Here is a 26,882-nt window from a genome sequence, read left to right as displayed (position 1 = left end):
CTACACTGAGACACATCACTGCCCTCACGTTCACGTGTATGTTAGATAAGTGACATGTCGAACTTGAAACTTAATAAAGATGTGACAAGAGTTGTGTAGACGGAGTCATGGATGGGTACGCTATCTTGGCTGCCATTTTTTACACGTATATACTGTACATACACAGTATCATATAAACCACAGTAAGTTCTACATGAAACATTACTGTAAGTGTACTTACTGTAAAATAAACAAGACAAGCGCATGTCTACTGTATACTAAATAAGACAAGCAGACATCTACTGTAAAATAAACAGCACAAACGCACGCCTACTGTAAAACAGACAAGACAAGCGGACGTCTAGTGTAAAATAAACAAGACAAGCGCAAATTAACTGTAAAATAAACAAGACAAGCGGACGTCTAGTGTAAAATAAACAGGACAAGCGGACGTTTACTGTAAAATAAACAGGACAAACTCATCTACTGAAAAATAAACAAGATAAGCGGACGTCTACTGTAAAATAAACAAGACAAGGGCAAATTAACTGTAAAATAAACAGGACAATCGCATGTCTACTGTACACTAAATAAGACAAGCAGACATCTACTGTAAAATAAACAGCACAAACGCACGTCTACTGTAAAACAGACAAGACAAGCGGGCGTCTAGTGTAAAATAAACAAGACAAGCGCAAATTGACTGTAAAATAAACAAGACAAGCAGACATCTACTGTAAAATAAACAAGACAAGCGCATGTCTACTGTAAAATAAACAAGACAAGCGCACGTCTAAAGTAAAATAAACAAGACAAGCGGACGTTTACTGTAAAATAAACAGGACAAGCAGACATCTACTGTAAAATAAACAAGACAAGGGCAAATTAACTGTAAAATAAACAGGACAATCGCATGTCTACTGTAAAATAAACAGGACAAACGCTCATCTACTGTAAAATAAACAGGACAAATACTCGTCTACTGTAAAATAAACAAGACAAGCAGATGTCTACTGTAAAATAAACAGGACAAGCAGACATCCACTGTAAATTAAACAAGACAAGAGGACGTCTACTGTAAAATAATCAGGACAAACACTTGTCTACTGTAAAATAAACAAGACAAGCGGATGTCTACTGTAAAATAAACAGGACAAGCAGACATCTACTGTAAAATAAAATCTACTGCAAAATAAACAAGACAAAGGCAAATTAAATGCAAAATAAACAGGACAATCGCATGTCTACTGTAAAATAAACAAGACAAGCGAACGTCTACTGTAAAATAAACAGGACAAACACTTGTCTACTGTAAAATAAACAAGACAAGCGCACGTTTACTGTAAAATAAACAGGACAAGCAGACATTTACTGTAAAATAAAATCCACTGCAAAATAAACAAGACAAAGGCAAATTAACTGCAAAATAAACAGGACAATCGCATGTCTACTGTAAAATAAACAAGACAAGCGAACGTCTACTGTAAAATAAACAGGACAAACACTCGTCTACTGTAAAATAAACAAGACAAGCGGACGTCTACTGTAAAATAAACAAGACAAGCGGACATCTACTGTAAAATAAACAGGAAAAACACTTGTCTACTGTAAAATAAACAAGACAAGTGGACGTCTACTGTAAAATAAACAAGACAAGCAGACATCTACTGTAAAATAAACAAGACAAGCAGACGTCTACTGTAAAATAAACAGGACAAACACTTGTCTACTGTAAAATAAACAAGACAAGCGGACGTCCAGTGTAAAATAAACAGCACAAATGCACATCTAGTGAAAAAAAAACAAGACAAGGGCAAATTAACTGTAAAATAAACAAGACAAACACATGTCTACTGTAAAAATACAGGACATAAACACATATACTGTCAAAAAAACAGGACACATGTATGTCTACTGTAAAATATACAGGACATAAACACATCTACTGTAAAATAAGCAAAACAAGCGCACGTCTACTGTAAAATAAACAAAACACACGCATGTCTACTGTAAAATAAACAGTATATATACATACAGAGTATCATATAAACCACAGTAAGTTCTACATGAAACATTACTGTAGCACAAGTGTACTATAAAATAAACAAGACAAACGGACGTCCACTGTAAAGTGAACAGGGCACATGCAAATTTACTGTAAAATAAACAAGACAAGCGCACATCTACTGTACACTAAATAAGACAAGCAGATATCTACTGTAAAATAAACAGCACAAATGCACGTCTACTGTAAAATAGACAAGACAAGCGCTAATTAACTGTAAAATAGACAAGACAAGCAGACATCTACTGTAAAATAAACAGTACAAACGCATGTCTACTGTAAAATAGACAAGACAAATGGATGTCCAGTGTAAAATAAACAAGACAAGCGCAAATTAACTAAAAAATAAACAAGACAAGCGGACGTCTACTGTAAAATAAACAGCACAAACGCATGTCTACTGTAAAATAGACAAGACAAATGGATGTCCAGTGTAAAATATACAAGACAAGCGCAAATTAACTAAAAAATAAACAAGACAAGCGGACGTCTACTGTAAAATAAACAAGACGCACGTCTAGTGTAAAGTAAACAGGCAAACGCACCTCTACTGTAAAATAAACAGGATACACACTTCTACTGTAAAACAAACAGGACAAAAATATATACAGTAAAATAAACAGGACACATACACGTCTACTGTAAAACAAACAGGACACACACACGTCTACTGTAAATACACAAGACACACGTCTCCTGTAAAATAAACAGGACACATGTGTCTACTGTAAATAAACAGAACACACATGTCTACTGTGAAAAAATAGAACACACACGTCTATTGTAAAATATACAACACACACGCACCTCTACTGTTAAATAAACAGTACAATCGCACAGCGACTGTAAAATAAACAAGACACACACACGACTACTATACAAACAGATGTCTACTGTGAAATAAACAGGAAACACACACATGTCTACTGTAAAAAAAAAAAACAAGACACGTGCACGTCTACTGTAAAATAAACAGGACACACGTGTCTACTGTAAATAAACAGGACACACGTGTCTACTGTGAAATAAACAGAACCCACACATGTCTACTGTAAAATATACAACACACACGCACACCTACTGTAAAATAAACAGGACACCCGTCTACTGTAAAATAAACAATACAAACGCACAGCGACTGTAAAATAAACAAGACACACATACACACACGTCTACTATACAAACAGATGTCTACTGTAAAATAAACAAGACACACGCACGTCTACTGTAAAGTAAACAAGGCACACACAGACACACGTCTTCTGTAAAATAAACAAGATAAACGGCTGTCTCCTGTATAGTAAACAGTCCAAGAGCACGTCACCTGTAAAATAAAGAGGACACGCTGGTCTACTGTAAAATGAACAGGACACACACACACATCTAGGGTTAAATAAAGAAGACAAACGCAAGTCTACAGTAAAATAAACAGGACAGACTTGTCTATTGTAAAATAAACAAGACACATGCACGTCTACTATGAAAAAAAACAAGACAAACGCACGTCTACTGTGGAATAAACAAGACATACGCACGTCTACAGTAAAATAAACAAGACACATGCACATCTACTGTAAAACAAACAGGACAGGCGCACATCTACTGTAAAATTAACAGGCAAGCGAATGTCTACTGTGGAATAAACAGGACACACAGACGTCTACAACAGGACACACAAATGTCTACCACTGTAAAATAAAAGGACACAAGTCTATTGTGAAATAAACAAGGCAACTGTAAAATAAACAGGCAAACGCATGTCTAAAGGAAAATAAACAGGACACACACACGTCTACTGTAAAATAAACAGGACACAGACATCTACAGTAAAATAAACAGGATATGCGCACGTCTACTATAAAATAAACAGGACACGCCCACATCTACTGTAAAATAAACAAGACACAGACATTCACACTGAAATAAACAGGACATACAGACGTCCACTGTAAAATAAACAGGACATGCCCAGGTATAAGGTAAAATAAACAGGACACACACGTCTACTACTGTAAAATAAACAGAACACAAGTTTGTCCACTGTACAATAAACAGGACACACACGCACATCTACTGTAAAATAAACAGGACACGTGCACATATACTTTAAAATAAACAGGACACACAACTGCACGTCTACTGTAAAATAAAAAAAACAAATGCACATCGGCTGTAAAAATAAACAGGACAGGCATGTCTTCAGTAAAATGAACAGGACACACATGTCTACTCTAAAACAAACAAGACACGCACACGTCTACTGTAAAATAAACAGGACAGACAGGTCTACTGTAAAATAAACAGTACACACATGTCTACTCTAAAATAAACAGGATACACGCACGTCTGCTGTAAAGTAAACTAGACAAACGCACGTCTACTGTAAAATAAACAGGACACACGGGCGTCTACTTTACAATAAACAGGACATCTACGTCTACTGTAAACTAAAGAGGACAAACGCACGTCTACTGTAAAATAAACAGACACGTGCAAACACTGTAAAATAAACTGGAGAAACACATGTCTATTGTAAAATAAACAAGACACACACGTGTCTATTGTAAAATAAAGGGGACAAACAAACTTCTACTGTAAAATAAACAGGACAGGCATGTCTTCAGTAAAAATAAACAAGACACACATGTCTACTCTAAAATAAATAAAACATGCACACGTCTACTGTAAAAAAAACAGGATACACACATCTACTGTAAAATAAACAGGACACACGCACGTCTGCTGTTAGGTAAACTAGACAAACGCATGTCTACTGTAAAATAAACAGGACACACGGGCGTCTACTCTACAATAAACAGAATCCACGTCTACTGTAAACTAGAGAGGACAAATGCACGTCCACTGTAAAATAAACAGGGCACACAGGTGTCTACTCTTCAATAAACAGGACATCCACGTCTAGTGTAAACTAAAGAGGACAAACGCATGTCTACTGTAAAATAAACAGGATACACATGTCTATTGTACAATAAACAAGACAAAAGCACATCTACTGTAAAATAAACATTAAACACGCATGTCTACTGTAAAATAAACAGGACAAACAAACATCTACTGTAAAATAAATTGGACACACATGCATGTCTACTGTAAAATAAACAGGACAAACAAACGTATACCGGACACACAAACGTCTACTGTAAAAAAAAAACAAGACAAACGCATGTCTACTCTAAAATAAAGGTGTCAAACTCACATCTCCTGTAAAATAATCTGGACAAAAATTTTTGACGGTAAAATAAACAGGACAAATGCACGGCTGCTGTAAAATAAAGGACAAAAAAATCTGCTGTAAAATAAACTTCTCAAAAGCACGTCTACTGTAAAATAAACATGACAAAAAAATCTACTGTAAAATAAAAAAGCCAATGTGTGTAAAAAATTCCAGAAAAGTCTGATGTAAAATAAAAAGACCAAACATGCGTCTGCTATGAAATAAATAGGTCAAATGCACATCTACTGTAAAATAAACCGTCTAAAAGAATAGCTGCTGTAAAATAAACAAGTCAAGTTTATGTCTACTGTAAAATAAACAGGTCAAACGAACATGTACTGTAAAATAAACAAGGTAAACACACGTCTGCTGTAAATAAAAAGAACAAACGCACATCTAGTGTAAAAAAAAAATCCAAAAAAGTCTGATGTAAAGTAAAAAGACCAAACTGCTGTGAAATTAACAGGTCAACTGTAAAAAAAAATTTACATAAAAAAAATCTGCTGTAAAATAAAAAGAGCAAATGTACATCTAGCAAATTTTTATGGATAATTAATTATCCAAATAAAGCTGATGTAAAGTTAAAAGACCAGACATACGTCTACTGTAAAATAAACAGGACAAAAAATGTCCACTGTAAAATAAACAGACCAAGCGCATTTTTGAAAAGAAATTAAGTCTATCGGCCCCAACTACAGTAATTACTGTACAACAGTCAAAAGCAGAAGTACTGTAACACAAAAAAGACAAATGCACGTCTACTGTAAAATAAATAGGCCAAGCTCACGTCTACTGTGAAATTCCCAAATTAATGGAAAAAATCTACTTTAAAATAAATAGGGCAAACGCCCATGAACAACAAAATTAATACGTGAAAAAAATCGACTGCGACATAAGATAGATGAAATAAAATAAAACTTTTTTGATCCCGGAGTAAAATATTTAGCCAGAGAGGCAAGGAGAGTAAAAAAATATACATGTAATGTAATGCAAAAAGTAATAAATAAAGTTAAATAGAATAAAATAAAATTAAAATAGTAATAAAAAGAAATCCACAAACTAGATAAGATATGCCGAAGGCAAAATATTATATGCAAAATAAACTGTAAAATGAACAGATCAAACAGACGTCTGCTGTAAAATTAACAGGGAAAAAAACACGTTTACTGCAAAATAAACAATCAAAAATAAAAGAACAAAAACACAAGTAATGTAACATAAACAGGTCATGTAGTGATTTAACCACAAAATATTCATCACGAATTGTGGACCCATTTAGATATTGTTTAATCTGCAATATTATATACAGTGCAAAATGTATCATTGTACCCAATAGAGGGACTGATGACTTAAAACTGTGTTCTGGGTCACCGAGGCCTCAGTCTGACCCCACAGAGCAGACGCATCCCGCTGAGGAACGGGAGCGCGCGGACAAGCTGTCCAATTAAGTGAGTGATGTTTCCTTTAGCCATACGGTGGACATGTATGGAAGCATTGTGTCTTGTGGGAAACAGTAAACATGTGTATTAGAGCTTTGTATCTGGTTAGAGACAGTAAACACGTGTATGGGAGAGTTGTGTTGGTGGAAGGATGAAGTCTATTGGCCTCAACACCCCTGGTCTCCGGAGTGGTCATTAGTTCATTGCCCCTGAACTAACTACAACAGCCAAAAGCACAAGTACCGTAACACAAACTGACCCAATACACAAGTACCGTAACACAAACTGACCCAATACACAAGTACCGTAACATAAACTGACCCAATACACAAGTACCGTAACACAAACTGACCCAATAGACAAGTACCGTAACACAAACTGACCAAAGCACAAGTACCGTAACATAAACCGACCAACAGCACAAGTACCAAAACATAAACTGACCCAATACACAAGTACCGAAACATAAACTGACCCAATACACAAGTACCGTAACACAAACTGACCCAATACACAAGTACCGTAACATAAACCGACCAACAGCACAAGTACCGAAACATAAACTGACCCAATACACAAGTACCGTAACATAAACTGACCCAATACACAAGTACCGTAACATAAACTGACCCAATACACAAGTACCGTAACTTAAACTGACCAAAAGTACAAGTACCGTAACACAAACTGACCCAATACACAAGTACCGTAACATAAACTGACCAAAAGTACAAGTACCGTAACACAAACTGACCCAATACACAAGTACCGTAACATAAACAGTAAACATAACAGTTACTATAATTTTGTTAAATGTGTAATTACAAAAATCTTTCAAAGTTTAAGCCACCTGTGTCTCTGTGTGTGTGTGTGTGTGAGAATAATCAATGTTCCAAAAATGTAAATCATGATTTTAAAAACAAACTCATTTACTGTAACCTGAACAGTTGAAATTTTTTTCCCGTCATTTATGTTTTATTGCATCCAGCTGTTACAGAAATATACAGCTGTTTACTGCAGCTACGGCAAGCCGCACAGGACAACACCTTTCCCTTAGTGTGATACTCTCACTGCAGATGTTTTATTAGTCTTTCGGCTTAAATTCTGGTCCGAACCGGTGGTTCCGACTGTTAGTACAGCAGGACTACGGAGAGCTGAGCGGGACACAAATACGGTACACCGGTAAACCGGTGCCGAACCGGTACCAGGTAACACAGTGACACGTGGATGAGTAACTAAAATCTTGAACTGATTCTACATCACGGTTCGGGGAAAAACCCCCGAGCTACGGCAAGCCGGACAGGACAGGAAGCGCGGCGGGTGAGGGAGCTGTACGGGTTACAGGTCTGTGTGTGAGTAGTGACAGTTGCAGAAAGTAAACTGCAGAATCATACGCGGGAGAAAAAGCTGTCTACGACGAGCCAAACACATGCGCGCACACACACACACACACACACACACACACACGTACCACGCTGCCTGTTGCTTTAATGTTTTATAGTGTTACATCAGCAGCATGTTGTATAACTGGCCCAGTTCATAAAGAAACTCTCAACGTAACAAAAGAGAACAGGAAGAGCTGAATGAGGAGATTTCGACGCTCGTCATAAGATGATTAAAGTCTCGTGAAAATGATTGACCTTCGTTGAGACCAAGGTCAATCTAGATATCTTTTTTTTTCGGTTCTGAAATGTCTGAGAATTTGAGTGTATGTTTAAGGCAAAGAAGCACGTTCATACCTGTGTGTGTGTGTGTGTGTGTGTAAGAGAGAGAAGGAGAGAGAGAGAGAGAGAGCGTGTGTGTGGTTAAGTTGAAAACAGAAGAAGCTGTACAGACAGCCTTGGCTGCTCGTGAAGTTTTAAGCGCTCGGCTGAACAAAGGCGTTGTTTTGCTCGTAATCCCAATGAATAATTCTCAATCTGGCCGAAAAAGAAACCTGACCTTCTGCGATTAATGACAGCGCTGCGAGGACGACGTGTCGGGACAAAGCTTCGCAGAAACACACTGATGCTTATTGTTTCCTTTATCGAACGAGCTAATTAAAGGTCTGAAATGGAGGAAAAAGGAACGACAAAGTGAAGATCCTTTAAAAGTTTAATCAGACATGTATACCCGTGTAGGGTGCGGTATACATCGCCGTGTCAGGGACGGGGTGTGGACCCACAGGCGCTCGTCCTTAAAGCAAATTCGAATAATTTAGTTTTAAATTTCAACCTCTAGGAGACTTTTAATCCCAACAACAGAAGACGGAATAAACTTCCACTAAAGCTGAGTGGGGGGGGATTATCCTCTTCCTAATTGGGGGCTTTTTGGTTAGCACCGTCCGGGTTCAATTCCTGTGTGTGTGTGTGTGGGGTGTTTGCATGTTCTCTCTGTGCTTGGTGGGTTTCCTCTGGGTACACCAGTTTCCTCCCACAGTCCACAGACATACAGATTAGACCGATTGGTGTTCCCAAATCGCCCGCAGTGTGTGAATGACACTCGGGCGTCAAACTCGACCCCTTGGGTAACTGAAACAGAAATGACGGTAAGAGGTTGGGGGGCGTATCCGTCGCCTGATGTGTTGGATGGCGCCTGGACAGACGAAAACATTCCGCTGATCTACACACACACAGGCCTGAGCATATCATCAGTCTTCATTTTCAACCACAAGTTTGAGATGAAATGATTATAGTCTTTAATGTTACATTCACTTGTTTCACAGCCGCACGTTTACGTCCTCACTGTTATACCAAACTTATCACACTAAGGACAGGGGGGGTGTCTCAGGCAGTGGTGAGGGTGTTGGACTACAGGTCCAAAGGTATCAGGTCGAGATCCCACCACCACCTTCACCACGTTGCCACTGCTGGGCCCCTGAGCGAGGCCCTTAACCCTCAACTGCTCATGTGTGTAATGAGATAAAAAATGGAAAAACAGCATAAATATAAACGTTGTTTTCCTTTTTAATTATTATTTTCTTACATTTAACAGCTAAATTATTTCAAACACGAGAGAATCAAAAGTTTGTTTAAGCGCATCATACTGTATTTCCAAAGTCGATGAATAATCATGTTAGAGTATCGCCATCTTCATGTCGTCCTAAATAATCGCCATGAGGTTGTTTTTTTTTAATTGAGGGGCCATAGTGTATACACGAGTGTCACCAAGTCAGAGGACTCGATTTGAACATTTGAGGCTGTAATCTTGTACAGTGGATCACGTGACGCTCAGCGGCAAAACAAGAAGCTCATGCGTGATACATGATACTCGTAAACCAAAACTTGCTCGTTTTTCAAGTCAAAATTTATAAAAAATCTTTGCTCGTCTTGCGGAACACTCGCAAACCGCATTACTCGCAATCCGAGGTTTCACTGTATTCTACACACCCAAGCAGCACAGATACGCGCACAGAAAGGTGGATTTTGTCACTGAGTCTGGGTGTGACGTCACAAACACGTAGGACTTCAACATCACACATGAGCATTATATTATATTATATCATTTTTGTTTTTTATTGTAGAGACAATAAAAATAAAAACACGTATCTGTGCTGTGTCTTTGCCTGTGTGACACATTTTTACATTTTCTCTTGTTGGTTAAAATGAACTAAAATTCAGTTCATCATGTTGCGTATTTAATGCTAAATGAAAGGACACATCAGTCCGTCCTGTACGGTAGAGTCTCCTGAGCGCTGGACATGTTTACTGTAAAACAAAGAGTGAGTTTTGAGGCGCTACTAAAGAGTGTGTGTTTATGTTTTGTTTGATCCAGATGTCATTAGGGACCCTGGACACGCCACGCTCTTCCTCTCGACCCTGATAACAGAAATTGCTGACGTTAACGAGCTGAACGACCCGAGGAAAGGCGAGGTTTAGGAGACGGGCGTGAGGTTAAACCCGCGTGACCGGACTAAAAAACGCTACGGACTTTGATAAACAATGTCGACATTCCCAGAATTCCTTTCTAAATATATACATAGATACACACACATACACACACACGTATAGATATTTCCATGTGTGGGAAAGAGTGAGCGTGCAGGAGTGAAGGAGATGAAAGCTGGGCTGTAGTACACGCTCGTTAATAGTATATAAACATCGGCCCATATGCTGGGTGTTCACGAAGCAGCTGCCGTCATCAGTCAGTGAAAAAACAGAACGAGAACGAGGGAGGGGTGAAAACGAAGGAGGGAGGAAGGGAGGGAGGGAGAGAGAGAGGGAGAGACTGGGAGGGAGAGAGAGAGAGAGAGAAAAAAAACCCACACATCTCTGCCAAATTGTCTTGGCAACACCATTTGTCCTGGCAACAGGTCGGTGCACCTCTCTCGCTCCCTCGCTCGGCGAAAGACAACAAAATGTCTCCTCTCTCCTGCAGCTGGCTGGATACACACACTCGATCCGGCCTGGCTCCCTCAAACCGGCCCTCTTCATATACACACCCACACACACACACTCATAAACCACTCTGTATCCATATATAATACACACTAAAGGACATCTGGGCCACTCCGATATTAAAGATCGGGACGCTGAAGATATCGATCAAATGAAAAGCGGAATGTGACGTTCGCTCTAAACGAACAGAAGAACAGAGAGAGAGAGAGAGAGAGAGAGAAAGAGTAATAAATCTTCCAGAATCAGATGACTCTTTTACGAGACAGCGCACTAAAAAGCAAAGCCCCGTGGCTCGGTGTGAAGGAGCGAAGTCGCACCCGGAGCCTTCTTTTTCATCTTAAATTCAACCTTTCACTACGGAGCGTTAAAGAACGTGTCGCTACACTGATAAAGATAAACGCCAGGCATAAAAAAAACCCTTAAAATATTAGCTAAATAATAAGCGGGCGCTGGGCCGTGTGTGGTTACTAAATAATCTGCTTTATGGTCTGGAACTTTATCAGACGCTTCCTGCTGATGAAGTGCGCTCGGTTGCCTCGGCGTGGTGAAGTGTGTGAAAAGGCAGGGTCCAAACTACTCCAAGCCACTTCCCACAAAGCACGGCTCATGCCAGCTTCTACCTGCCGCCGCCCGCAGCCCAGCGCCGGGGCGCTTCGGAACCGCGGGCGCGTGCTAACGACCTGTTAACGTTCTTTGTTTCCGTACGCCCCTTCCCCCCCCCCCCACGTCTCTTTTTATTTTTTGTTTGTATTACACGCAGCCTGCCCGTGAATTCTTCTGCGACTCTGAACAGCAGATGAGTTGCAGGCTGCCCTCTTCTCCAAAATGGAGGACAGTGTGTGTCTTTGTGCCGAGAGCGAGTGCAGCTCCCTCCTCTAACCGACCCAGGCCCCGTTTCTCTCTCTCTCACACACACACACACACACACACACACACACACACACACACACACAGAGAGAGAGAGAGCGGCTGTAAACAAATCAGAAGTAAACTTGGCACTGCTGCCAGAGAGAATGCTTCGCCTACCTCTGTTTTATTTTTTCATCTCTCTTTTACAAACCACTTCCAGATATTTTTCCCTCCAGAAACTCACAGCGATCCTCACGTGGACTCTGCCGAGCGCCATATGGGTGCCGGGGTTAGCTGAGGACACGCATGTACCTTGGCAGACGCACAACTTCCCTATTAGAATCCAAGATACATTTCTCACGCGGGGTGAAACGGCTGCTCGCTCGCGTATGGATTTAAAGGGCCGACGCGCCGCCTGCCTGCGCACCCTGTCTCTTTGCCTAAACAAAATATGTTTGGTAAAGAAATTTGGTTATTAACCATCAACTGCCTGACAGGTTTTTATCTCTGTGTTCATGCAAAAATACTGCTGGCAGCTCGTCCCCGCCATCTGTGCGCTGTTTCAATGGAAACGCGACTCACGGCCCAGTGTTTAGGCCAAACACGCCGCGGCTGTCCTGTTTATATTCAACAATGTGCGCTGCACTTACACACTTTAAAGAGCCGGCTTTGTGCCGTCAGATCTCCTCGCTCGAAAAACCTCCTTCAGGAATCCGACTGTGGCGGAAGGGCGCGGTTAGACCCGGGTCCGCTCGGATCGGACGCTCCGCTTTTAACGCTCACGCCGAGACGCTCGTGGCCTCGGAGGCTCGTCCAGAGAGCTCGCTTCCTTTCGAAACATATATAAGAAACTAAACCACCTGTAACTGATTCATTTTACTCGTGGAGTAGAAACTCCCTGAAAAAATCTCTCTCTCACACACACACACACATTATATAAAAATATAAGCAATCACTTTTTCTTTACGTTGTTGAGGACAAAAACACAACGCCGCGTCACCAAGCAGGATGAATAACGCTAACCGCTAGAGTCGCGCCGTTCTCCCCCTCTCTCCGCCGGATATCCCCGAGCCGAAACACAATCTGGATTATTATTATAGATATTTTTTCTTGGGGTTTGGAATTCCAGACGTGCGTGGCTTCGATCCCGCTTGGTGTTTAGCGGCTAACCCGGTTGAAGATGGACCGCGCGTTGTATGTGTCCATCACCTAGCGCACGCTCCGACGGGACAGAAACAATGAACAAAACCCGCGTCGGAGTGATAAAATCGCTGAGGCACCGCAGGTCCGAGCATGAAAGGAAACCCAGAGAGCTACGTGTGCGATCCTGCGCGCCGCGGGAGGAGTGTGATTCATTATAACGCCGTGCCTGATACGTTTCGCCTCTTAAAGAGTCGCTGGGTGCCGCGGCCCGCGCCGTCGGGGTGTCTGAGGTGAGCGTTCACACAGCTCGGGTCAGACGTAAACGTGACACTGGGACTGGTTTCCTGGTAAGGGTGTGTGAGGAAGATAGTGCACGTGTATAAATATATATATATATATATATAGAGAGAGAGAGAGAGGTGCGTGTGTGTGTGCGCCTCTCTCTCTCGCGCGCGCTGTATGTGAGTCATCTGAGGTGAACAGGAACGATATACACTCGCCTGGAGCTTGAGCCAAGGCCCGCCGCATGCTCTGACATTCACACACACACGAGCGGGAGGGCCATGTGAGGGTCAAACGCGTACGCGTGCGCGCACGCAAATGTCTGCCGCGATGGGCTTTTCCGTAGAGTGCTTCCCCTGCTTAATAGTCTCAGCTGTTGCTCGACGGGAGACGAGTGTGTGCCGTGGAGCAGAGTGTGTGTGTGTGTGTGTGTGTGTGTGTGTAAGCCGTGCAGCCTTATCGAGGAGCCAGACGGCGTGCTATAGTCAGTGCCTATATTAAGAGCTCTAGTTTAAAGCCGCTGCCATATCACATATGCGTACGCGCACTCACACACACACACACACACACACACGTACACGTAGTGCTCCGAATGAGACCCCCGACCTCATGAGCCATGATGGAAAAACACTGTGCTGCCCGATTCAGAGAAACACGGTGAATCGCGTGTGTAAGAACAATGCCACAGTGTGTAAAGAGAATTCCTCTGCAAATGCAAAACTCTCGAGAGGAGCTACAATGCCAAAACTCCACGCACTCACACACTCGGCCCTTAGAGAAGAGTCGCGCAAACCCATTTGGGAAATTGTCTTTTTCTCTTTTTTTTTCTTCTTCTTCCCCTTAAACCATCTAAAAAATGAGAAAACAGCTCAGCGCGACACGGCGCAGATCTCCAGGTTTTATGAATCAGTTACAGCAGGACGTTTAGGAACAGATCTGGAGCTCGGCTACGATAAATACCAGGACCGCTCGCAAATTAGCATAAATCTGCAACAGCTGTACGGCTGACAAACACGCTCTTCTACAGAGGAGGAAAAAGGACTCATTGTGTTCCTCGTGGGTTACGCAACGGCGACAGGTAACTGACACCTGAGCACAAAGTCGGCCTTCGGGACTGATCCGGGATCAGATCTCGCAGCCTTTCACGCTGATGTGGGACAGGATTCCTGTGGACTCATGTGGCTTTTAGAAATCTGGCAGATAAAAGCGCTTTGTCTTTGATCTGAGACGGAGCTTTTTTTTTAAACGCGATCATGAACACTTTTTGGATTTTTTATTTTTTTTTTAACAAGGACGGATAACAAAATTATTATTATTTTTATGTTTGTTTGTTTTTTTATCACTTTTTAGAATGAACCTTAGAAGCTTTGTAGACTGATCTGGGATCAGATCGGTGTTTTCTGGACTGGTTCGAGATTGGATTCGTGCTTTTCTGACTCATCTAGAACCAGGATCGCTTCGTATTTGAAACTGATCTGGAATCGGATCACTTGGCCTTTTTTTTGGACTGGTCCGGGATCAGCCTGGTGCTCTTTTCCCCCTGTTTGATCCGGGACCAAACTGCTTCGTCTGATCCCAGATCAGAGCCCTGTAAAAGCATTCTGGGTAGGATTTTTTCGTGTTGCATCAGATGATCCACATGCCGAGTCTAAAATAGCTCTCGCTCTCTCTCTCACACACATCCGCTCACAACGCAGGGGGCAGCAGAGAGGGAGGAAGTCGGGGAAGGTGAAGAAAATATAAACAATTCGGATGATAAATCACTGGGTGACCTCAAACCACACGAGTGCGGATGGATTAGGAGCGATTTGCATTCGACACACCACTGCTGAGTAGCTGTTAGCCATCAGGGCGGTAAACAGCTTTAACTTTTAACGCTCATGCACAAAGCTTAGCGAGCCAGAGGTCCGGGGGGTCCAGCCACACCGGTAATACGAGCCGAGACACTGCTCTCGTGATGAATCCCAAAAAATATCAACTTAATGATACCAATAAAGAGAACAAGAAGAAGAAGAAGAGGAGGAAGAGAACGCCGAGCTCACCTCTCACTCTCGGATGGAGAACACACTTCCTCTCCAGCGTCCCTCGGCTGCGCAGATCACATCTGATGCTCCTCCGAGTGCGTTCTCTTCGGCCGATCCAGATCTGTCACTGAGAACATCACACGCTGTTAATCTCCACATACGGCGTTTGTTTATACACACGCACACATGCACACACACACACACTCCGCTGGTTTTAAACAGAGACCGCCATCACTTCACTCCAGAACACAGAAATGTGTGTGTGATGGCCTTCCTTTTGAAAAGTTGTCCTTAACTAACCACAGAACAGAGCGGAAATTGTTTCATTGTGATACAATGTAAAAAAGAAAAACATTTTTTTTTAATATATATATTTAAAAAGCGTCCGTGCCTGAACACGTCTCCTGTGTCTGTCCTTACACGCGGCGTGCGCTGGTTTGTAAAGCGAGATTTGGCGAGTAAACACACTCAGAGCGCCACTTTTACACTTTTGCAATCAAGGTGTGATATGTTTTTTTTTTTTGTTTTTTTTTAATATATGACCTTTCACACGATTAAATTGTTTACAACATTCCCATAAAAGCGGTTAAACGGCTTGCCCTGGGAACGTATAAGCGGCGTGACTCCTCCCACTGATCCGGCACTGCAAACAAAGAGCAACCAAAAAAAAAAAGAAAAAAGAAAAAAAAAAAAAGTGTGCCCATGGTGTCACCTCGAAGCAAGCCAAACCAAATCATATTGGGAGTGTTGAAACAAGGTGTTGCGCAAACTGAATTTGCATAAATGGTGTCGGGTTATGCCTCAGATGGTGTCAGCTCATACCTCACGTAATGATGAGGAAAGAAGAAAAAAAAATAATAATGATGATTACGTTAAAAAAAAAAAAATACATTAAAAAAACAATGCCAGATTATGCAGAGTTATCGGCCCACGTTCCACAGGCATGCTGGGAATTTTGGAGCTCGGTGAGGAGAACATACCAGCACAATGGAAAAATACATAACACAAACAAAACATGCATTCATTTAAGTACAACACCGATCCAGGTTTCCGTCCGCTGATTAAGCCTTGGGCTCGGGTTAAAAAAAAAGAAAATGAAAATTCTACTTCAAAACAGAATCAGTATCAAGTATGTGTTTCATTCCAGCAGCGGGTTCACTCGGTTCGCTCCAAACTCCAGGCGTTCTCCGTTTATATACACACACCGCCGTGTGGGTCTCATTCAACACTTTCTATCGGTTTACAACATGTTCATCACGGTGTATTTAAACTACAACCTCTTGTTTTCTCCTCTCGGTTCTCACGAGGTGAAGCCTAACCAAAAACCAAACCTCACACACACACACACACACACACCACAAACCCTCTGCTATCTTCTCGGCGTACACAAATTACACAAACGAACAGGTTCACAGACGCGGCGTCTGGTCTTGGTTTAAAAAAAAAACAAAAAAAACCATCTGACTTGCAGATAATTAACTGACTTAACATCTTCATATTTTGGGGGCCACGTCAGGTCGTGGGGGACCAGCGAGAAGGAGATGTTTATGGTGAACAAAACAAACAAACAAACAATAAAACAAGCAAAGAATATATTATAACGACTGGAATTGAGTTAAGATGAAGGATTGTGCTTAAATACATCCTGAATGAGTGTGATGTGAGATCGCTTACACACACGTGGTAACAGAAATGTCCAGTAAAAAACAGAGATAAAGAGCATTTCCATACACACACACACACACACACACACACAACGTGATGAGAACTCACAGGATTGGGACTAAACAGCTTCCATTAAAATAATAATAAATAAAAAACTCTTTAGTTTGTTAGGGATCATAAAGACTGGACTTTGGAGTGATGGAGAAAGGTCATGTGACGGAGCGAGTGGTTCACGGACTAGACGCCATAATCAAAGCTAAAGACGCGCAAACAGAACATTAGCGTGCGACGTGTTATATAGAACCTACAGAACATACGTTACACTGTTCTATTAATCTGGGTTCAATTTGTCCAGGCTGTTGGACACAAAACTAGTTTCAATATTGCTTTACTTTAACCACAAGGACGAGTCGGTGTGACAACAAACAAGTTCCTTTTGTTACACAGATACGCCTGAAGACTTTGATCTACACGAACAACTTAAAACAATCTGTGTAAAATTAGAACCTGTTTAACAGTTCAGTCTGGGAAATAACGCGCAACAGTTCACACTCTGGGATAAAAAAAAAAAAAAAAAACGAACATACAAATCTATAAAATAAAATAAACCAGAAGGTTTCTGTACTGTAACTCGACACATTTTAACTTGGTCAGATCTGTACGTGTTCAACGCATCGTACAGGAGGGCGACGTCCCTCTAAACCACGTCAGAAGGTCGGCGGTTCAGGCCTGACGCACGGTTCCGTGTAATCCCTCTCGGATCGCTCGACAGGGCAGCGAGCTGGAGAATGAAATGAGTGCCCTGTTCTGTTCCTGAGCTCGGCGCTTGGTTTCAGCGCCGCCGGTTGCATCATCGTCGCATCATGCGCTCCTGCGACGCGCCGCGCAAACCTGGCCTTGACATTCAATTAAACCTGTGAAGGTCACTTCTGCGACGAGGTTCAGAATATCCCAGGATCCTCACTCCTCTCAGACACACACACACACACACACACACATGCATACGTGTCTAATTCCTATAACACTGGGCTGATGATTTATTTTATGATAAAGTTATTTTTCTGCGAGTGAGTCGAGACAAATTAGCGTTTATGATAAACGGTGCGATCTGGCGTTATCCTGGAAACTGACGCTAAGCCCTGCGGTGCGAACTGATACGGAAGGCGATATCGTTTTCTTTAACAACAATACTAGTCTACAACTAGAAGCACTGAACCCATATCACTTCACACACACACACACACACACACACACATCATGATGTAATATATTGTTGGGTCATGACACTCGGATATATCCGTTTAAAAAATAAAATAACTTAACTCGCTAATAGAGACGGAATTGCTGAACTGTGGTGTGTGTGTGTGTGTGTGTGTGTGTGTGTGAGTAGTTTAGACTGCACCACCTGTGGGGATTACAGAGGAACGGCATCTCAAATGCAAATAAATTTTTTTATTCCCAAACTTGTTCCCAAACAGACGCCTTTTTGTTTTTCGTAGTGTTAATTTATCACTTATTCATTATGCATTATGCGCTTCTCACCTGCTGTGATACGATATATTACACAAATCGTCCAGCCGAGTGTAACTCAGAACTAATAACTGTAATAAAGTCTGGAAAATAAAAACTGTGATGTCTCTTCATCCGCGTTTTTTTTCCGCCGTTGCTTTCATTCTATAGTCTTTTTTTTTAGATCGCAAACAAAACAGAACCTCTCTCAAGTTCCACTTCGACACAAATAACGATATAAAGCACACGCGCGGATATCCATATCCATATTCCTGTCCTTTTTACTACGGATGGAATCACCCCCTTTTCCCCCCTCTGTAAACAGTACACTTGTTTGTTCAGCGCGTTTCTCAGGCCAGACTTCTCCTTAGGGCTCGGTGTACGGCCTTATTTAGGATACGTGTTGGTCATAAAAGGGCTTTCTCATCCATTTCAGGCTTGAGCACTCACATCGTTTCCAAATACTTTACATTTATTTCATGCACAATGACACGCACCTGCTAACGTGAGCGGTGAGGAACATCAAGGCTGCGCTGATCGAGGCTGTACTTGTGAATGTGCGCAAGGTTACGCACAGAAATCCATGAAATGAATACAATCTCCGTACAGGTTACAGCAAAGACTTTCAATCACACTTTTGTGATTAATGTCAGTAAATAATAATTATTTTTTTGTCCTTTAAAGTTTATTAAAAATGTCATTGAGCACAGACTGACGAACCTGAACAACACTAACACGAACCGAGCGAGAACCAGTGAGTCAAACGTGAATCCTAAAAGTGTGACACGAGTTTGTATCTGATTTTTTTAAACAATTTTTTTTGTTGTTTTTTTTTCCTCGACCGCTCCGCATCCTCGTTAAACGCCTGGATGGCGGCTCGGAACGATACCGCAGGTGTACCCGTTACACGTTAATGACACTCCCTCGGGATCGCCCATCAGCCCCGCGAGTCACGTGACGGTAAACACAGGCACATGTTTAAGTTTGTGCCTAATGATGTTCACCTTTTAGTGTATTTAAGTTCCAGTTTTAGGTTCCAGGTGTCTTTAATTCACTTTTCTAGCAGAATGTTTGATCTTGGTTTGTACGCATGCTTCTTGCTTGTAGTTCAAGTCGTTTTTTTTTTTTTTAGGAGTTATAGATTGTTATTGTTGCTTTTCACTTGACTACACTACTTTAGTCCTCATACAGGCCAGAAGACGAGAAGGTGTCCAACCTGCCGCGGTCCCTGATCCGGGCTCTGTAGAAGATCAGTCTGCCATCCTATCCCGCCGAGAACGCCACTTTACCTCCTCGCCCTGTGTCTCTGTCTCACTTTGTTGCGTTTTCCGTGTGCTTACACCAGCTTAGTCCGGCTCATGATTCCAACTCTCAGTCTGCTTCCTGTTCCTGTTTGTTGTTCACAATATTTAATAAAGTCGAGTCTACACCTGCAGCACCTTTTTATCCTGACAGACACATGTTCACAAAAATCTATATCTACACTATATTTCCAAAAGTATTGGCTCGCCTTCCTTCACATGCATATGATCTCAAGTAACATCAAGTAATTCTTAATCCATAGGGTGTTTAATATGATGTTGGCCCCGTGCCCTTTGCAGCAATAACAGCTTCAACTCTTCTGTGAAGGCTTTCCACAAGTTTTAGGAGAGTGTTTATGAGAATTTTTGACCGTTCTTTCAGAAGACACTGATGTTGGACGGGAAGGCGTGGCTCGCAGTCTCCGCTCTAATTCATCACAAAGGTGTTCCATCAGGTCGAGGTCAGGACTCAAGCTCTTTCATAGCAAACTCAAAGCTCATCCGCGTCTTTATGGACTTTGCTTTGTGCACTGGTGTGCAATCATGGTGGAACAGGAAGGGGGGCGTCCCCAAACAGTTCCCGCAAAGTTAGGCACGTGAAATTGTCCAAAATGTCTTGGTATGCTGAAGCATTAAGAGTTCCTTTCACTTAAACACCAGTGTCTTCAACATGACTGCATGTACTATATACTACAGTTTAGAAAAAAAAAAAATTCTCGAAATATACATTTTATATACAGTATTATTTTGCAAAAGCAAACTTTAAAGTTTCAATTAATCAAAAGGAGACACTAAAAACCTAAAAAAATAAAAAATAAAATAAAATCTACAAGCGCTGGTTTGGTCCAGAGCTCACGTGCACATGGCATCACTCCGTGCTGATGTAGTAACCATTCGAGGGTTTCCATCAGTCTATACTGTCCTGGGGAGAGTCTAGTGAAGTGCAATACAGGATTTTAATGATTCTTATTAAAAATTAAAATTCTACAGCGCACTCACAGATACCCAGGAATTTACCTTTCACTTCATGCCATGTGACGAGCCCACTTTTAGCGTCCACGCTGACTAACTCGATGAGATGTAGTGCACTACTGATACATGGATGATGCACTAGAACCGCTGAAACGTGGAATGAGGAACTCTTTTAGAAAAAGGTGAAGCCGTGAGAAAGCACTGGGGTTGGAGACGCTTTGAGAACGGCTGGAGCGCCAAGTGAAAGCTGTTCTGTTTCAAAGGAGAGGCTCGTCAAAGAAGCTCCACGATGATGATGATGATGATGATGATGATGATTATGATGTGAAGTACCACATCGAGATCTGACATCGAGTTTGAATCCTGATGATGGATGAGAGTCAGAGTGAGAGGAATAACATTTCTCTCTGAAACTCTGAGTCAATCATCAGCCTCTGTATGTGGAAGAGGGCGGATAGCGCTTTCCTCCGCGTATGCTAGATTTGAAAAGTGTCACTAGCTAGCTAGGTAGCGGGAACTGGCAAATGAACAAACCTAGGATTGAATTTCTTCAGAGTTTCAAATATAACGTAACCCAAAAAAATCTATACTTAATATATATAGTTTTTAATCTTATACATCATATTTACTGTTTAATTAAAATCTTGATTGAATGAAATTATTGAATCCTGGCTAAAAGTTCACCGGTTTATCGCCAGATTGTGTTTAAGGTCTCTATCTCTAAACTATTCACGTGCTCTCGGAACGCGGATTATTTAATCATTAAGTTTGTTTAGAAATCGAACAAAATCTATTTTTACTAATATCCTGATTCTTATATTATTAATTTTTACCTTAGACTTTGTTTCAATGCTAAATGAACCTCACAAATAATTAGCCTATGCTAATGATCCTGGCACACAGGATGCAGTGCTTAATGCCAAGGTCTGAGTAGCTTAGAGCACGCCACCTTCAGGATTATACAGGAATGGCATCCTTTTAAAACTGATTTTGGGTTAATGTGGCGGTACAACAGTTAAATTGACCCGAACCGATTTTTTTCCCATTATAGTGATGTTTAGCCTTAAACATTTGTACTTATTTCTCTTATATTTCTTAGATATAATCTCTATCAATGGTTCCATTACTGAAACTGCTGTATGTTTAGTTTTTAAAAATGTACCACGTTAATAAAAAAACGTCTCTACGATGAAAGAACATTGATATAAACTCAAACTCACAAACTTCACGCGTCAGATTCCCTTGCTCCTTGTCCCAACGACTCTCTGAATGATATCTTAGATGTATTGCATTTTTACTTTTGTATTTCAGATGAACTTGATTTCCAGGAAGTGCTCGCAGCTGGTTGGCCTTATCACATGACAGGAAATTAAATTATTAGATCTCTCTCCTTTTTTTTTTAATGTCATTTTTTAAATATTTTTAGAACAATTGTAGAAGTTCAGTTACTGTGTAATCTATACACATTAAACCTCTTTACAAACACACACACACTCACGAAGAGGACTAGATGATAGATACACAACCTTCAGTATGAAAGATGATATTCTAACATTATGTTTTCTTCAAAATGGGCTCATCTTAAGGAAAAAGTGTGACATTTAATAAGTTTTTCAAAAATTCCTGGTCTAAAGAAAATTTTATATGTTTATATATTTATTTATTTTTAATTCGTAAGCCTGGGAGGAGTAATCATTCTCTACTTTTTATCCAATAAACATCCCAAAATCCTCTCCAGCTCTGACTCTCAATCACGCCCGAGGTGTTTCCAAGTAATTTGGCCGACAGCGAGTGCACTTACCGGTATTCAAATTCAATTCTTATTTAAGGAATGCAAATATGAAAAAAAGGACAAAACATGCCACTTTTCTGATGTAGAGCGTATATATGTATTTACTGTGTATATATATATATATATACATACATATTTGTTTGTCCTAACTAATCAATTAAAAGGCGGCAGATGGAGGCGTTTCAGTTACACACTGTGACTTTAACGTCGTTACACGTTTCTAAACAAACACCATGTCCAAAAAGTCGTTAATGCCAAACAGCTTTTATGGTTACCGCTCCTGGTTTGTGCATGAAGCCTGGGTGTGGCATCACCAAAAAAAAAAAAAAAAAAATTGTATGGGTGATTTTATAACGACTAATAAACCGATGTTGTAGAAAGAAATAAAGTGAATTGCGATGAGTCTGTAGACTGCACAGTGTGTTCACTGCTTTAATGAGGAATTTATATAAAAAGATAATTTTTTTTAAGGTTCTGTTTTATCCTGCAGTAAGAGAGAGAGAGAGAGAGAGAGAGAGAGAGAGAGGCTTTAATGCTGAAACGTGTACAGAGTATTACCATGACCTGTTTGAATAGCGCAGTAATGATTAATCCATATATCAGCAGACGTATATAAATAGCTGGTATTAATAATACTATCAACCAGTGACCTTGGTACAGGTGTAGAGAGAGAGAGAGAGAGAGAAAGAACGTTTTAAAGGAAGTGTCTACAGAGACGTGTACGTCTGTACTTTCCTCCGGCTTTAAATAGCGCTGTCTGATCTAAAGCCGCACAAAAGCACAAAGTGCTACACATACACACTTACTACGTGAGTCTACTGTATACACCTTTCAGACATCAACATTAAACTCAGTGACAGGTGAAGGGAATAACATTGATTATCTCACTAAAATAGCACTTGTCAAAGGGGTGGGGGGGGGTTGTGGGGTATACAGTACTGTATATATACACAGCAAAGTGAAAAAAGTCGGTTCTTGAAACTGATGTGTTTGAATCAGGAAAAAGGGATCTGAGTGACTTATTGTGACGTCTAGACGACTGGGTACGACAGAGCTACTCCGAAACTGCAGGTCTTGTTCGATGTGCCCGGTCTGCAGGGGGACAGGGTGGCCATGCTGACCCGTATCCTCCACCAAAACACCTAAAACTGAACTGGACCGCTGAGCGACGGAAGAAGGTGGCCCGGTCCGATGGGTCCGAGTGCATTTGTGTCGAAAGAGATGGCACGGGGATGCACTACGGGTAGAAGGCGAGCCGGCGGAGGCAGTGTGATGCCCGGGGCGAGGGTCCTGCCATTTGTGTACCACCTACAGTACCTAAACACTGTTACAGACACCTTCTCACAGAGACGGTGTTCCCTGATGGCAGTGTCCTGTTTCAGAAGGATAATGTGCGCTGACACACTGCACACACCGTTCAGGAACATTTTGAGGAACATGACAATGCATTCCTCAGCTTCTGATCAACCATCTGTGGGACGTGCTGGACGAACGTCAGATCCGTGGAGGCCCGACCTCACAACTTACAGGATCTGCCCCTGGCGTCTTGGTGCCAAATACCACACACACGTTTGGATAAATATTAACACATACCTGTATATGAGTTATATACAAGAGGTGTTCAAGTCAAAGCGGGACTTTTACCTCTGTTTGTTTCTGTATATTTCTTTATTTCCTGCAGCCTCTCAGGAACTCCTTTTAACGGCCCGAACATGTTGAAATGGATCCTGTAACGTGCAAGTGGTGCGGTGGGCGGTACGAGCTCGTGCAGAACGCCTTTAGTGGATGTTTTATTTTTTTCCCCAATAAAGAAAGAGACATTGAAGGAGTTCCAGACGGTCCGATCATGGCTGAGAAAACATCCTACCCACATGGTAAAAAACTCAAACAGCAACAACAACAAAAAAAATAATAATACAGTCCCGGTTTGACTCGAACGGCCCTTGTAGATCATTACATCAGTGTATTAGACATACTATACATTCTTAAACTACACGATACGAGCCTGAGTTAGTCTAGATGTTTGTCAGTAGCCTGAGAAAAGAGCTCTTGTTGGAGAAATCATCTTCTCTTGATTAAAAACAGATTCTCAAACGACCTCGAGTTGGAAAAAAACAAACAAAAAAAACGCAATATTGATATCTGTATCAGCCCGTGACCTTGGCCGCGTTAAAGTGGTGTGAACACAGGAGAGGGAACAAAATAAATAAATAAATAAGCGTTTTGAAAGCAGACACGTGAACAACCTGAACAGCCTGAGTGAGTTTTGTTTTAACTTGCGCATCAGCGTGGACGTTCTACATTTCTTGTGGATTTTCTTTTTTTTTTTTTTCCCTTTTTTGTCGTGCATTATTTAAAATAAAGATAAAAAAAATAAAAAAAAGAATTTTACTTTCATTGGTTTCTATTTAATTCTAACACATTGCTGCTTTTCATAATAACTCTTAACTTTTAAGTTATGTTTTTCCGGCACAGTTTTCTGATCTCCTGACCCGCGGGAGAAGCTGGATCACAGGTTCAAACCGCAGCATTATTCAGCACATGCCTGCTGTATTTTAGACAAGACGTCGTATGCGTTTGGCATTAATGAGGTTAGACGTTTTCTGAAGGGGAAAAATATGTGACGAGACCTTAGTGGAAGCTCACTACTGATAAATCCTATTTTCATGAATCGACTAGCTCATGAATTAAAGGAATTTACTGTTAGAAATGAGCTGAAATAAACCTAATCAGAAACACAACTGACTCCGGTTGTGAGATCTCATGCGCTATTTGGGGAAAAAAAAGGCTCAGAATGTTCGGTTTTGAAATATTTTTCAGAACAAACATTCTGTATAATGTCACACCGACGTGGCTACACACACACACACACACACACACACACAAAACACTTACCAAAGAACCTGCCATGCCATGCACAAGAAGCTACAAGTCTGAACCCCAACGAGTCCGTGATGTCATTTAATATTACAAAAAAATAAAATGAAAAAAATAAATACAGTACAAGATCATGATTTAACATACAAAATTCTAATTCTAATTATAATAATAATAATAATAATAATAATATAATCTCATCAGGCATGAGCCGTTTTCATTACCTCGTATAAAAGACCTTTATCTTTTGTATACGTTACTGATAGTTTTAGTTGCAGTGTAAAAAAAATAAACAAAAAAAAAAACTCATAACACGAGGCTTATTTATTTCCTGTCCTCTGGTCGACTGCGTTAAATATTAATGAATAATTCTGTGTCAGGAAGTGGACGGCTGCGTGGCCCGTGTCGGCTTAGAGATGCAGGGAAAAAAAGAAAAGAAAAACCTGGAGAATTATCATCTGGATAAAATAGGAATATTGAGGATACGAGATTTGTAACACTGCCAAGAAAAGATCGCTTTGGGGATGTTCATCGTGATACATTTTTTATTTTAAGTCAGAGCGTGTGTGACCTTTGACCCTTATACGAATGACACACACATTCACACACACACATAAACACACACACACACACATACATGTCTTCATCCACTTGTTTAAAACACACACACACACACACACACACACACACACACACAAGTGGCTAAACTTTTCCTGTTTTCCTTTTTTTCCCCCGAACCTATTTTAAGCGCTTCAGGCTTGTTCGGGACTCGACATGAAGCGCAGACGGTCAGAGTTTCCCTTCCGTAATAACCTCTGACCCAGAGGTCGAAACGTGGCCTGTTATACGTACGTGCGTCCGAGTGACGTTACTACATCGTAACAAACTCCCTGACTTTTTTATATTTTACGGTCACGCGATGTATATAAAAGACAGAAATGAAATCCCAGACAAACCTTGGAGCTCGGCCTCGTCAGGAGGAGTGTGTGTGTGTGTGTGTGTGTGTGTGTGTGAGTGCGAGGGAACGGGCGAATCCGGACGTATGAAATAAACATAAGCTTAGTGTGACACTCGTCTTCTTTTATCCTTTTATGCTCGCGGAAAAGCGTTCTTAAATGTTTCCTGGTGGAGACTCGCACCAAAAAAAAAAAAAAAAAAAACAGCACCGGATTGTAAAAGAACGAAAACACACACACACACACACACACACACACTCACAAACACATAGACAAACAAAAATTGCGTAAAAATATAAATATAAATCGACATCCGAGTCTGAATGAACGCATCGACTCTCTAACCTGTGACTCCGTCTCTCTCTCTCTCTCTCTTTCCCGACAGAACTCTTTCACTCTTTCGCTACAGGAACGCTCA

General features: G+C 41.0%; 1 protein-coding gene across 3 annotated transcripts in view; it reads right to left on the bottom strand.

Annotated features, from left to right (window-relative positions):
• zbtb20 (zinc finger and BTB domain containing 20) overlaps nucleotides 1-26,882 on the bottom strand; it is a 72,451-nt gene that overhangs the window by 42,805 nt on the left and 2,764 nt on the right. For 2 of the 3 annotated variants that reach the window (XM_053485900.1, XM_053485901.1), the window contains exon 2: nucleotides 15,411-15,519. The exons of the other annotated variant lie outside the window; for it this stretch is intronic. The gene's annotated coding sequence lies outside the window, so the exon portion shown is untranslated. The remainder of the gene's footprint in view (nucleotides 1-15,410; nucleotides 15,520-26,882) is intronic. 3 annotated transcript variants of the gene reach the window in all.

The sequence above is a fragment of the Clarias gariepinus genome, chromosome 24 (genome assembly GCF_024256425.1).
Source record: "Clarias gariepinus isolate MV-2021 ecotype Netherlands chromosome 24, CGAR_prim_01v2, whole genome shotgun sequence".
Lineage (NCBI taxonomy): Eukaryota > Metazoa > Chordata > Actinopteri > Siluriformes > Clariidae > Clarias > Clarias gariepinus.
This window is presented reverse-complemented; position numbering and strand designations above follow the sequence as displayed.